At 34.1% G+C, this 13,495-nt stretch overlaps 1 pseudogene; it reads left to right on the forward strand.

Annotated features, from left to right (window-relative positions):
• Window positions 1-9,528: 9,528 nt before the first annotated feature.
• LOC107030132 lies at window positions 9,529-13,175 on the forward strand (annotated as a pseudogene).
• Window positions 13,176-13,495: the final 320 nt, after the last annotated feature.

The following is a 13,495-nucleotide window of genomic DNA, read 5'->3' on the forward strand; positions in this document are numbered from 1 at the left end:
GTAGCTCTGAGAAGAATTTTCTCATCGTGCTCAATTAGAATAGACTACCCATGAGTGGGACAGACTCTCACTTGAAGCCATTGTTGAAGCGGAACTTGGACGCCCTATCATCTTGTTGGGCAGATGATTGTCATACTTTGCTTATTTCAACTTGATCAGCTTCATCATTCTCACCTTTAGAATTCAATTTATCAATTTGAATTGCACCATCTTTGTTCAGCACTATCTATAGGACCAGGTCCCTCATAAGGTTCATCATCTGCATCAGCTTCCTTGAGATTGTTGGATTCATGAAGACAATGTTCTTCAGCAACCTCACTATTTAGACCATCTCTTTGATTGTGAAGCAACCCTTCCATCTTAGATTTTTCTTCTTTTGCAACTTCTCAATTCTTCTAGACTTATCAAAAATCGCATGAACATCTTTTTCAATACACACATTTTACACATCGGATAAGTCTTGCTGGATTAAGAGTATCCAATACACACTCTTTCAACATCATTGAGAATACACTATTAAATATCATCATTTTTGTCACAAATCATGTTACATTCATCACTTCAGCCCGAGGAATCTTGAAAGATTAAAAGCCTGCATATTTTACCTGAAGGATGGTCTGATCTGCTTCATTAACATCATCATCACAACCTTCGTCATCTGTAAATATCATTTTATGCAGACTGGGACCAGGTCCCCTGACACAGGTTTGTGCAGCAAAGCAACACTCAGGATCACGTCTCTTGAATCATACCTCAACATTCTACCTTAAGCATTAAGTTCAGTGAGACTGTCACAATGAGCAGTAAAGAGATCAACAATACACATGTTCTTGCATCTCTTTTCTATCAAGATCACCGCCTGAGAGAGAAAGTTTGTGATCACACATTCTTTCTAGTAATAACTTATCATTATTTCATTCATCACAAATCTAAGAAACACTTGAAAGATTGTACTTCAACCATTGACATAAAAAATATATGCTTTTCTTGCCATCGCCAAATGAGACACCTCCACTTTGAAGTGTCTTGAGAGAGAGAGGAAGTTTTGTAATTTTCACAATAATGTGTTTTGTTCATCCATTTATTCATAAACCACACTAACCGATACTACCTCCTCTCACTTGCATAGAAAATCACTGGTTAACCATGGGAACCAATTTGAGATGGGGTCCTCAGTAAGCTGATAACGGAGTGATAAGAATATCTTTTGTTCAGTAAGGCAGACTGGATTTTTCCAACTTAGAACCCTGAGTAGGACCAGGTCCCTTCTTCAGTCTATTCCACTGTTTGGAATAGTTTGACGAACTTCCTTCAAATTTTTTCAAAATTGGACACTCTTTCTTAAGATTTCCATCTTGACCACAATTCACAAACAAAAGATTATCAGCATCAGGAGCATTTTTGTTTCGAGGATTGTAGGGGGATTTTATCTTGTCACATCGCAGCCCTTCTCTACTACTGTTGTCTTGACCGATCAGATTTGTAAGAATCTTATAGGAATTGGTCCAGTGGAAAGATTTTTTCAGTTCATCTTTTACATGGACTAGGTCCCTCTCTAACACAAGATTTCTTTGTAACAGAATTTTCATTTTCATTTCAGCAGTGTGCAGCTTATTCTCAAGCTCCAGCTGCAATCTGCATGCCTTATTCTTTCCTCTAAAAATGGTAGTAGTCGCCCCTTTTATCTTTTCTTTTAGTACTAGATTTTCAGCTTCTAGAACAACCATTTGACTTTCAATATCAGATATTTGGGTAACTAAAGCAATTTTTCCTTCTTGAAAGATGTCTAGACTGTTGTTTACGAGATCCTTTTCATTTCTCAGCTCATTTATTAAATCAAGTAATACAACAACTATCTTTCTCAACTTACTAGTAGAAAAGGTATTCAAGTTCTGCTTGAAATAAGATAAAATTACCTTTTCATCAGCATTTTCTTCATCTGACTTTCCCTTAAAGGCATCATCTCTGTGTTCGGAATCATCTAAAACACTTGAGAAATTTTCCCATGCAGCAAGATCCTTCTTTACCGCCCGGAAAGAAAGCTTCTCTTCTGCTTATCTTGAGACGGACAAGGTCATCCTCTTTGTCTTCACTTTCTCCAGACTCTTCTTTTTCATAAATTTCACTCTGTGACATCTTATAGGCTAGTGATTTTTCCCTTTCAACGTTTTCCACCTGATCAACATCACCAGTCAGATCTACCTTTATATCCTAACCCTTGAATATGAGACCCTTTCCTTTTATATGCATCTCATGAGCTTGAAGATGCTCAAATAGTGCATTTAGAGTCGCCTCTTCAGGATCCCTTGTCTCATCAACAAACAAAAATTTATTTGTCCAAGATCTAGGAACAATTTCCAGTATCTTAGAGACTTCTTTGCACACTGGGACATGTTCATAAGGAAACATGAGCTCATTGGTGATGGTGGAGAATCTTGTGTGCATTTCATGAACTGATTTTCCTTCTTCCATGGTGAAACTTTCAAACTGAGAAGTAAAGAAATTTGACTTAGATTTCCTTGTTTCGTTAGTGCCCTCAAAGGTGGTTCTCAACAGATCCCAAATTTCTTTGGCTCATTCGCACGAAGAGACCAGATCGTATTCTTTCATTCCAATGCCACACGTAAGCAGCTTCTTGGCTTTGTAATTTTCCGAACTAGTTGATTGTCAGAGTCATTATACTATTTTCTAGTTTTGGGAATGACTCTTGTTATCTCTCCAAACTTAACCTCCATGGTTGGCACATAAGGACCTTTACATATTATGTCCCACACTTCACTATCCTCAGTCATGAGATTGTCTCTCATTCTAATCTTCCACCAACTATAGAACTGACCATCAAAAAGAGGTGGCCTTGTGGATGACTGACTTCCTTGCACATTCTCTGGTGTCGCCATTCCTTGTAGAATCTCTCTCTTGGTGTTAACTAGATAAAGAGTCTAAGCTCTGATACAAAATTTTGGAATGTATGCATCCACAGATTTCGATAGGACCAGGTCCTCAACACAGTTGCAATAACGAATAGTAAAATAACTGTTGAAAGTAAAGATTCAACAAGCAACTTTACGTGGAAACCTCCTTGCTCAAAGGAGTAAAACCACGACCTGTTCTCAACAGGACTTTTCAAACCGCTTTCACTAATCTTCAACAAGAAAAAGTAAGATATGATTACAACACGAGATTGGCGTGCTAATCTCCACACTAAGAAATACCACCTATTACTTAAACGAGCCAAAGTAGATACAACACTGCCCACTAAGCTAACACCCCTAGATAACTTAGACTTCAACTAAGCGGATACCACACCGCCCACTACACTAACCTAACTTATTAATATAGACTTTTACAGTAAGACAGAAAGTTACTCCTAACTAAGTTCTTAGAAGACTCAAACCAGGTTTGAAACGTTTCTAACAAACAATGAAACGAACCCTACAAGTTAAGCTCAATACAAACATTAAAGAACAACAACATGTACAGAAAGCACTTCTTCTCTTGATCAGGTCCTTGTTATATGTATTGTTGTGCTTGAGTTCTTCCTTGAAGATGGTCTTCTCTTTTAAGCTCTTTTGGTTTTTGTTTGCCAAATCTTAAATTTGTGTTTGTTGGAAAAAGATAATATAAATAACCACAAATTTGTTGAGGCCATCCCATTGATTGAAAGCATGCTTTTGGAAAAGTTATGCACCTACTGCATCAGATGTGGTAGCTTTTCTGACAGTTGTCCTTTCACCTTTTCACGTCGTAGTCTTTTGGGGACCAGGTCCCTTGCAAACTTCTTTGTGAGTTTTGAAAAGGCTTGTTGGCTGACTTCCTTCTTTGGATGAATGAATTTAATTGTTTTTTGTCATGTTGACTAAGTCAACCATAAATATCTATTGACCGTTGGACAAACAATTGCGCCCATTCTGATTGGTGTAGTACGTTGACGCCTCACCAACCTCTGACATGACAACTTTACAGTTGTTCCAAATAAAGGATATGGACGAGAGAACTTAAAAGTGGACCAGGTCCCTTTGTTTGTGAGACACTGAAACAAGCAATCTCATCCGCTCTTCCTATTGGTGTAGGACATTGCACTTTTCACCTATCACCTGATATGAAAGCTTTACAGTTGTACCTCATTTAAATCTTGGCAAGAACACTCTGACGGGGTCATGGTCCCCGCATTTGTGATGATCATCAAAATCACCTAGAATATAACAACTTCAATATTTTACTTGGCCCAACCTTGTTAACCACTTCTAAATGATCATACTCTTTGATAGAGTTAACTTGGTTCACAACATTATGCCACCCTGCTGGAAATTTAGTTTTAGGTTTTAGAGAAGAACATATTAACTCAGATGGGTGGATAGAGTATGTAAAAAACTTTTGAATTAGATTTATGACATTAAGCAAAAACAGTAACCACATGCCAATAGAAAACAATATAGTGACTTACTAGTGGTGGATACAGTATGTATTGCATCAGAAATACACTAAGCAGAGACAGTAACAGGGCAGCTCTCCTTTGGTATGTCAGCTTAAATATATAAGTGCATGCCAATAGAGAGTATCCCTACCATGCCGTTTCCCTTATAAATTCAAGAATATATTTTTATTCACTAACTCTCTTTTTTCTCATTTTTCTGCTTCTGTTTCATCACACTAGAGCCTTCCAAGCTTATATAAGTCATTCCTTCTCAGTTTAAGAGACGATATAAAGTATAAACCCATGGAGAATCAGCATATCCTTCCATTTGTATGTCTTCTTGCTTTTTCTAGGGTCAGAAAATGGGGAACTTTCATATCCCTTTTAGCCTTTAAATTTGTAGCTTTTCGGATTCCAAATGCTAGTCTTACTAAATTAGGTACTTTTTGTGACTATATGAAATGTGGCACTTGACACTTTTACAGCATATCCTTGGTCATATTCCTCATTTTTCTCTTCTTTTTCCATATTGACATTTCTATGTATGGTCGTTTTTGCCTTTGCATGGCTTTTCTATTTCCTAGTGACAGTCTCACTTAATTAGGCAAGTAAAATTTTTAGATCTCAAGTCTTTCAGAATTTTGGGTACAAAATTGACTTAGCAAAAGTGTAGAACGACAAAATAAAAGTTGGATGGCGCTTTTGAGTTCTCTCATATTACTCAAATGTGTCATCATTTTTTCCAGTTTGCATATCACGCTAACGCAAACTAATTAATTATCTGTGGAAGTTTAAGATTTGTTTGCACCTTTCAACACATAAGGTATGGTATTAGTTACGAATTTTTGTGAAACAAAAAACAGTCCTTATGACGTAAGACATTTAAGTATAATGAAGCTGGACAATTGGAGTCCAAGTCTGGATCAATATTACATAAGAATACATTAGTATATCACCATCCTAGTTTCTTGCTCCAGCAAGTCTTTACCTCAAACCTATGCACCCATATACCCACATCACATCTGTATTTATATCTATGTGCTGTTGTAGTTGTGCAGCCCAAATGTCTTCAGAGTAAACTGGCACAAATGATGATACATTTCAAACTTTTATTATGAGAGAACACAACACGCACCTTATTCCATCTTTATTTATGTCAGGCAAATGAAACATCACTCTTCATTTCATGGCCTCTAAAAGCGCTGGGATACTAAAAATCAAAACCAAATAGAAAATGTAACATAGAAATGTAAAAGAGAAAGGAAGAACAGAAAAAATAAGGAATATGATAAAAGGATATGTTGTATTTCACTCCTTGAGTGCAAAAGGCAAGACACTTAAAAGGCATAAAATCATGCAGGATCAACTTTTTCCGGACGGAATCTGATGAAAATATTTTTAAAGGAGTTGCTTTCAGTAAATGAAACTGTAACGGATAAGAAAGTTACTATATTTTTTTACTCTAGTAAAAGCAATCCCATAATGGAAGAAGATATTCGCAGACGACAACTAGAACCAAAAATCACATAGGATATGCTGATTCTCTCCAAGGGTTTATACCGTCTCTTAAACTGAGAAGGAATGCCTATAAAAGCATTGAAGTCTCTGCTGTGGTGAACCAGAGGAAGAAGAAATGGAGAGTCGGTGAATGAAAATATATTCTTGAATATATAAGCGAAACAGTGATAGGGATATTCTCTATTGGCATGCAATTGTATATTTTAGCTGACACGCCAAAGGAGAGCTGCCCTGTTACTGTCTCGGCTTAATAAACATGCCCTTCGGGCATTCTTATATTTGTTCTGATTTGTTCTATTCTCATGTTATTCCAAATATTATGGCCTCATTTGTTTGCTCTTAATGGGGGTTTGAATTTTAATCAATCAGATTCACCTCATTCAGTATGTTTGTTTTTGATGAGTGAATTATTAATTTTGTTTGTTTTATTTTCATAGAAGCCTCTTAAAGGATCTGAATACTTTTGAATGAATAAGATCTTTAACACACTCTTAACACCATTCAGACTAAAAAATAAGACTCATATCTTAATTCAACTACATCACAACAACTCATAAAAGTTCTTTTCTTATTTAATTACATGCTTACCCATTATAATTTCCTTTATTCTTACTAACTTAATATACCTCTGTTACTATCATAAATTTTTAACCAATATATTTGAATTGATAAACACTTCATGATATAATATTTAGTACGATTCCAGAAAATAAGAAAATATTAATTATTTGATCGATAACAATAACAAATGTTCATTATAAGTAAAATGTTTTCATTAACACTATATTACTACTCTACATAAACTATTTTACATTGCATTATATTAGATTCTCAATGTTTTTGAGTGCAAAGAATAGTCATATTAATGGTGGTGTAACTTATTGTTAAATTCTTAATAGATAAATCATATTACCTTGTTACAATAAGAATGTTCAAAATATTATTTTCTATAAAAAATTATTTAACGAAAATGAGGTTTTTATAATAGTTTATTTATATAACGTTTAATTTCATATGTACATTCAGATATTGAAAATAAACGGTACCAATAATCCAGTGTTCAGATTCAAAGACAACATCTTAATATTCAGATGTTTATTCAGATTTACACATCTAAATCTTAATGCATATCTTAATATTCAAATGTATATTCAGATTCATGCGTCTTAATCTTAATACAAAAAATGAGGCCTAAGTCTGGTTTACTTTGTTCTGAACCCACCAATTGATAATTTGAATGTGCTTGTGAGATGAATTCAATTGGTAGTTATAGGGCTATTAATGTTACTCTATTATATTCTAATTTTTGTATTTAACCCTCAAATTATTTTTGTTAACTGAAGATTTGTACATAGTTCCGATGAATTAGAATTCAACTCAATTTGTAAATCTCAGACAAGCTGCTTGGATGGTTCAAAAGATTCCCAAAGCTAAGTAGACTAGTAGTTTTACTTTGAGAAATTTTATGTGTAAGTACAAATACATGATTCATTTATGAATTGAAGTTTGATACATCAATCATTCTCAATTCCATGAATATTTTATTTCTGTTATCTCTTTTATCTCTGTCATTACGCCGGGGCATCTCCATTGAATTTTTTCAAGTCTAATTCTAACATGGTATCATAGAATGAACTGTTATTTTAGAGTTGGTGTTAAGTTTTGATTGTTTAACAAACTTAGATATCTAACGAGGAATCAGGTTATTGGGAATAATGACAGTGAAATGAATGAATAAACTCAGTGTGAGGATAATTTGTGTGTCAACATCAAAAAGGAAGAAAATGTTATATTTTAGGTGTTTTGATGATCCTCAAAAAATTCAGAGATATGTTCTCTTACAGAGTACTCTCGTCGAGATTCAAATGAGGTACAACTGTAAAGTTTCACATCAGGTGGTAGGTGAAAAGTGCAATTTTCTACACCAATAGGAAGAGCGGACGAGACTGTTTGTTTCAATGGCTCCCACATGCAGGGACTGATCCCTGGAAGAGTTTTCTCCATCACATGCATGATGGGGTACATATCTAAATCTACCTTGTCAATGGTTGGTGAGGTTCTAGCATACTGAACCAATCAAAATGGACGAGGCTGTTTTGTCCAATCGATAATAACTCTTTATGATTGATATTTTCAACATGACTAACACCATAGTAAATTCATTCATTCAAAGGAGGAAGTTAGCCAGTAAGCCTTCAAGGACACACAAAGAACATTGCAAGGGACCTGGTACTTTCAAGATTGCTTACATTAAAAGGTGAAAAGGCAACTATCAAAAAAGTTGTCACCTCTGATGTGGTAGGTGCACATCTTTTCTAAAAACAGGCCTTCAGTCAATAGTTTGTCTCGACAAGTTTGTGTTGATTTTATATAGTCTCTTCTTAAAAACACAAACTCAAGATTTTACAAACAAAATCTCATAAGCTTAAAAAGAGAAGGTCATCTTTAAGGAAGAATTCAAGCACAACTAAACATACAACAAGGACCTGATCAACGGAAGGAGTGCTTTCCGTACCTGTTGTTATTCTTGATTGTTTTTTTTGTGCTTAACTTGTAGGATTCATTTCAATTGTGTTAGAAATGTTCCAAAACTTGTGTGAATCTTTGTAAGAGCATAGCTAGGGGTAACTTTGTGTCTTACTTTAAAAGTCTATATTAATCATTGAGGGATAGTATAGTGGGCAATACAGACATTGTATAGGCTCGTTTAAGTAATAGTGGTATTACTAGTTTGAGATTAGGAGATTAATCTCATTGTTGTGGTGTAAACTGTGTTTCACTTTTGCTTGAGAAGATCAGTGAAAATAGTTTAAAAATAATGTGTGACAAGTTGTGATTTTATTCCCTTGAGAAAAGAGGTTTCCACGTAAATTCTTGTGCCTGATTTACATTGTGCTATGTATTTTTCTGCACTTTTATTTTGTCGGTGACCTGTTCATGTGATCACTAGTGGATGCGTACATTCCATCATGAACTATATTTGTTCCTCTTATTAGAGCATCATACCCTCGAAGCTAGATTTTGCATCTTGATTAATTTTCAAAAATCAATATATGGATAGGGTTCAATTTCTGATTAAAACAGGGTTTTAGTCTGTCCTACATCTGATTCAAAGGTTTTACAATGGATTACGATAGTATTTAAGGAGCTCATGATGACGTATTATTCCAAGCAAGGTGACAAATCTTAGCATTTAATTTGAGATGAAGACTTTTACTTCTTCAGGTTTCAGAAGAAGAGAGGTACTATCTTCTCTTATCTTCGTATTGCGTGTATCATTCTACTCCTCCGTACTTCTAGATGTCTATTGATACATTAAATGTGACCTTAATCATATACTTCTTCTCAAGCTCTCATACTCATTTAGTTTTCCCTTCTTTAGGTGGAACTGGCTTTGTGGCAAGGCGAAACAACATGTTAATCTCTTTTTTCTGCCAAATATAAATTGGGGTCATATGCTCATTGGGTCAGCAAATAAGTTTTGCTCAACGAGTCTAATTTAAGGCAAAGAAGCGTGTCCCTTTGTATATTGCATATATCGTGTTATATACGCATATGGCAGTGATATGAATGAAAATTCAGAATCAACGTCTAATATGGCTCAGATATCTGTAGAGAATAGCATAAGAAATCAACTTTTCTGTAGTGCTGCATTTCTACAAGACTATAATAGTGCTGCATTTCTACAAGATTACAAGTCTAAGTTAAGAAGGAAGAGAAGAATGGAGGCTAGATATAAGGATAAGAAACATGTGAGAAGCATATGAAGTTTAGTCTCTGTTAAAAAATTCACCATAGCAAGGTTCTGACTGAAAGTGAACCATTTGAAAAATATAGAAGCATTTTGAGTCTAAATCGAAATAATAGTGGACTATTGTGAGTCTTTTCTCCTTTACAATACATTGGGACATTTGTAAGTCCTTTTCGTTTAGAGTATGACTTTAAGAACTCTCATATAACTCATTTATCTTGTTTTTTTAGAAAAGAAGAAATCCTATTTGTCACATAAGAATTATGTATTTTTATTACAATTAAATACTCATTAGAACTCTTGGATACCATTCGGGAGATTTCTTTTTCTTCTCTTTTCCTTTTATAAATGGAAATGCTACAAATACTTAAAGATACATCATTAATTTTGTGTAAATTTCATTTGCATCACTTAATGTTGATGTAAAATCAATTGAGATATATTTCAAATGACTAAATCTCTTCCTGATTATGAATGCATGTTCATTACAATTATTTCTATCACAACTTCCTCTAATCTCATTTTAAGGATGTAGTTGATTGATTTCGATTTAAATTGTTTTATGGGGAACTGAAAGACAAGGTAAATAGCTTGAATATGCAAAGACAAAATATCATCTTTCAAAATATATCTTTTTTATATAACAAGTACTACATAATCTTTCAATGTTAATTTAATGTGTATAATAAATAACAGTAAGGGTCCAATGTTCTTTAAATTCATGGACTTGTGAGCCCAACACTAAAACTTTATTAAATGTTTAGTTGGTCACTTTACCGATTAGACACTTAAAAAGGATTACAGATTGTGTAATCTGAGAATTTTACGAGAGTAATAAGTTGAAGAAATTTGATGAAGTCAAGTAATTTAGAGAATCTACGTTTCTTAAGTCTTCAAAAAGACAGTATTTGTTGTTACTAAAATCCTCTCCGAGAATAGAGAAACATTAAATATTATTCTATATTAGATAGAATTACTGTAATCAATTTGCATAAGCTGCCATTCAAGTAATAGAGATGCACTAAATGGGGGGAATCTGACAAGATGATGGACCTCACATAGTGTACTAGGTCAACATTAATACTCTTTTTGATTGTCACTCTCCATATCATGTGGTCTATAGTTCAAAGGTTAACAACAACTGTCCACAATGCTCAATGATTGAAGTGTTAAACTGTCACAAATGTCACTCACTTAGATTTTTTGATCATTTATCAAATAACAAGTCGGAAAGAAAAAAAAGGAAAAATTGTCAAAGATTCTTGACCAGAATCAATTTACATGTGTTAGATTTTTTTTGGTCGTTTATCAAAAAACATGTAGGACGGGAAAGTAGGAAAAAATATTAAAGATTGTTGACCAGAATATATTTACAGGTGGATGACATTTCAATTTCTGTTTGACCAAGATTTTGTATATATACGACTCTTCCTCCTTATCAAAGCACACTAACATCCCACTATTTTCACCCAATATTTTTTGCGCACACTGAAGTGAATAAACAATCTAAAGGCATGTCCTAAATCTCTCTCTGTCTTATCTTTTTCCTACAGTCTCTATGGTTGTTTTTCTGATTAATTCTTTACTTATGTCGTATCTTGATAACAAAAGTTATTGTGGGTGTTAAAAAATTTCGATGCACATTCTTTTCGAACTCTTTGATTTTTGCTCGTAAAAATCTGATTTCAAGGTTTTCTAAATATTTCAATTACTAGTAATTAAGTGTGGTGTGATAAAATATGTTTTTTTCTTGTTATTGATGTTTAACTATTTGCCAAGGTTGGTTTTGATTTATTGAATTTTCCTTTTGTTTATATAACGATTTAATTTGCACATAAAATAATAGCTATATGAATCCTCAATGTACATATCACTCCATTTATGTTATTTGTAAAGTAGCATTGAAAATTTTAATTCGTGTAGAGCAGAATGGTTACAAAAGGACCATACCAGTTCTCTTTAATTTGTATTTGTCTTGCAATTCAAAACATACAACAAGCCTTCAGCTTTTCAACCCTTGTTCTTTGGACATTCAATTTTCCTCTTCATGAAATTTTTCTGCAAATCAATGTTACTTCCTCCATTTTTGTATGATTTTGCTTTCAGTAATGATTATTTTATCGGAAATGTGAAACTTCTATCATCTATGCCAGCAAGAACATATTCTCTGTTGTTAACTGCAACCAACTGTTCCGGGTTATATTTTCTAGTTTCTGAAATTTTAAGAGTTACAGTACCACTCGGACGTATTTGTACACTCTTATATGTTTCATCGTATTGCAGGGCTTGACTTTTTATTCTTATGGTGTGATGCAAAAAGACAATCACCTTTGTTGTTTCTACAAGAGTTTAGGAGGTTGAAGCTTTATGGAGTTTTAGAAAAACAAAGAAAAAAAGATTGAAGTTGTTGTTAAGGAAAATGGAGATTCTCCTGTAAGGAGATGGGAGGACCTTGATATTAATATCTTGCGGACGATACTCTTGTCCTTTGAACTTTTTCAGTTGATATATGCAATTATTCAAGTCTGTCGTGCATGGTGATTGGCTTGTTGTGATCCACTTCTCTGGAAAACACTGGACTTGTCCGTGTTGCAATCGAATTTCATCAGAATCCCATTGAAGCCGTACGTATATGTCAACAGTTCGTCTGAAGAAAAATTGACCCTAGTCCTAAATATTTTCTTAAACCTCAGTCGTAGAAATATACAAACATTGATCTTCAACTTCAATTTGTATGCTAACGACAATCAGTGAACCTTTTTTGCCAAGAGGTCTTCCCCCTATAAACTTTAATCTTTCTATAGTATTGTAATTATCACTTAAATCAAGAAACCAAACAACAAGCAACGTTTTAGAGATATCAGATCCCTATGAGTTTCCATTATTCTTAGAAAAGAAAAATTAATGTGACAAATGAATAAGATAGACAATTAGATCTCATCTTTTTCAGGTGTCCACAACTTAAACACCTTGTTCTGCCTTCTCTGAAGAAAATTAAAAAGCAAACTATTCATATATGGAAAGATCTTGAATCACTAACGAAACCAAGAATAAATAATCTTGCACGTGTCATCGAGGAAATTGGAAGGAGTTGCAAAAAATTTCCCATGCTCAAAGTTGTGAGGCCCTGTGATATGCTCATTGCATCTGCACTGGCTTCATTTCTTCCAAACTTTGAAGTATTGAGTCTGAGGTGCATGGTTCTATTAAACCTGCTCTGGCTCTATCTTGGAGGAGTTAAAAAAGTTGAAAGTGCTCAACATATATCATTGCATAATTACTGAAGACCCTCCACTCGAGCCAATGAAAGTTCTGACCAAGATTGATGAATAAATTCTTGAAAGAGCGTCTAGGTTAAATAAAATCCTAACCTTCATGAGTGACTCATGCATCATGTGTCAGTGCTCTCTAAATGATCAAGGGTTTATGAGGTGGTATAAGAATGAAGAAGACATCTGAAAAGTGGATGAGGTGAAATCTCTTGCAGTTTGATAACTTTAAGAAGATACTGCCTCATGAGCTAAAGGTGTGGAGTAAACGTGTACACTTGTGTAGGTTTCATGTTCTTTGTGTTTTATGAACTTGTGCTTTTCGTTTATCTGTTTTCGTAGTTCACGGGGGATCTTCATCCTGTTTCATATGTATTTCCAAGCATAGTAAGCTTATACCATGTTTTTCAAGCTTTTGGGATGCTAAGCATGTTTATTTTCTCATTGAAAATCTGAGATATTTGGTTAAACTTTGGAAGAAAATAAGTGCTTTTGAAATTAGCAAAAGTTGTTACCAAAACAGAGAAAACTAGATTTTCCTCC

Source organism: Solanum pennellii, chromosome 9, assembly GCF_001406875.1.
Source record: "Solanum pennellii chromosome 9, SPENNV200".
NCBI lineage: Eukaryota > Viridiplantae > Streptophyta > Magnoliopsida > Solanales > Solanaceae > Solanum > Solanum pennellii.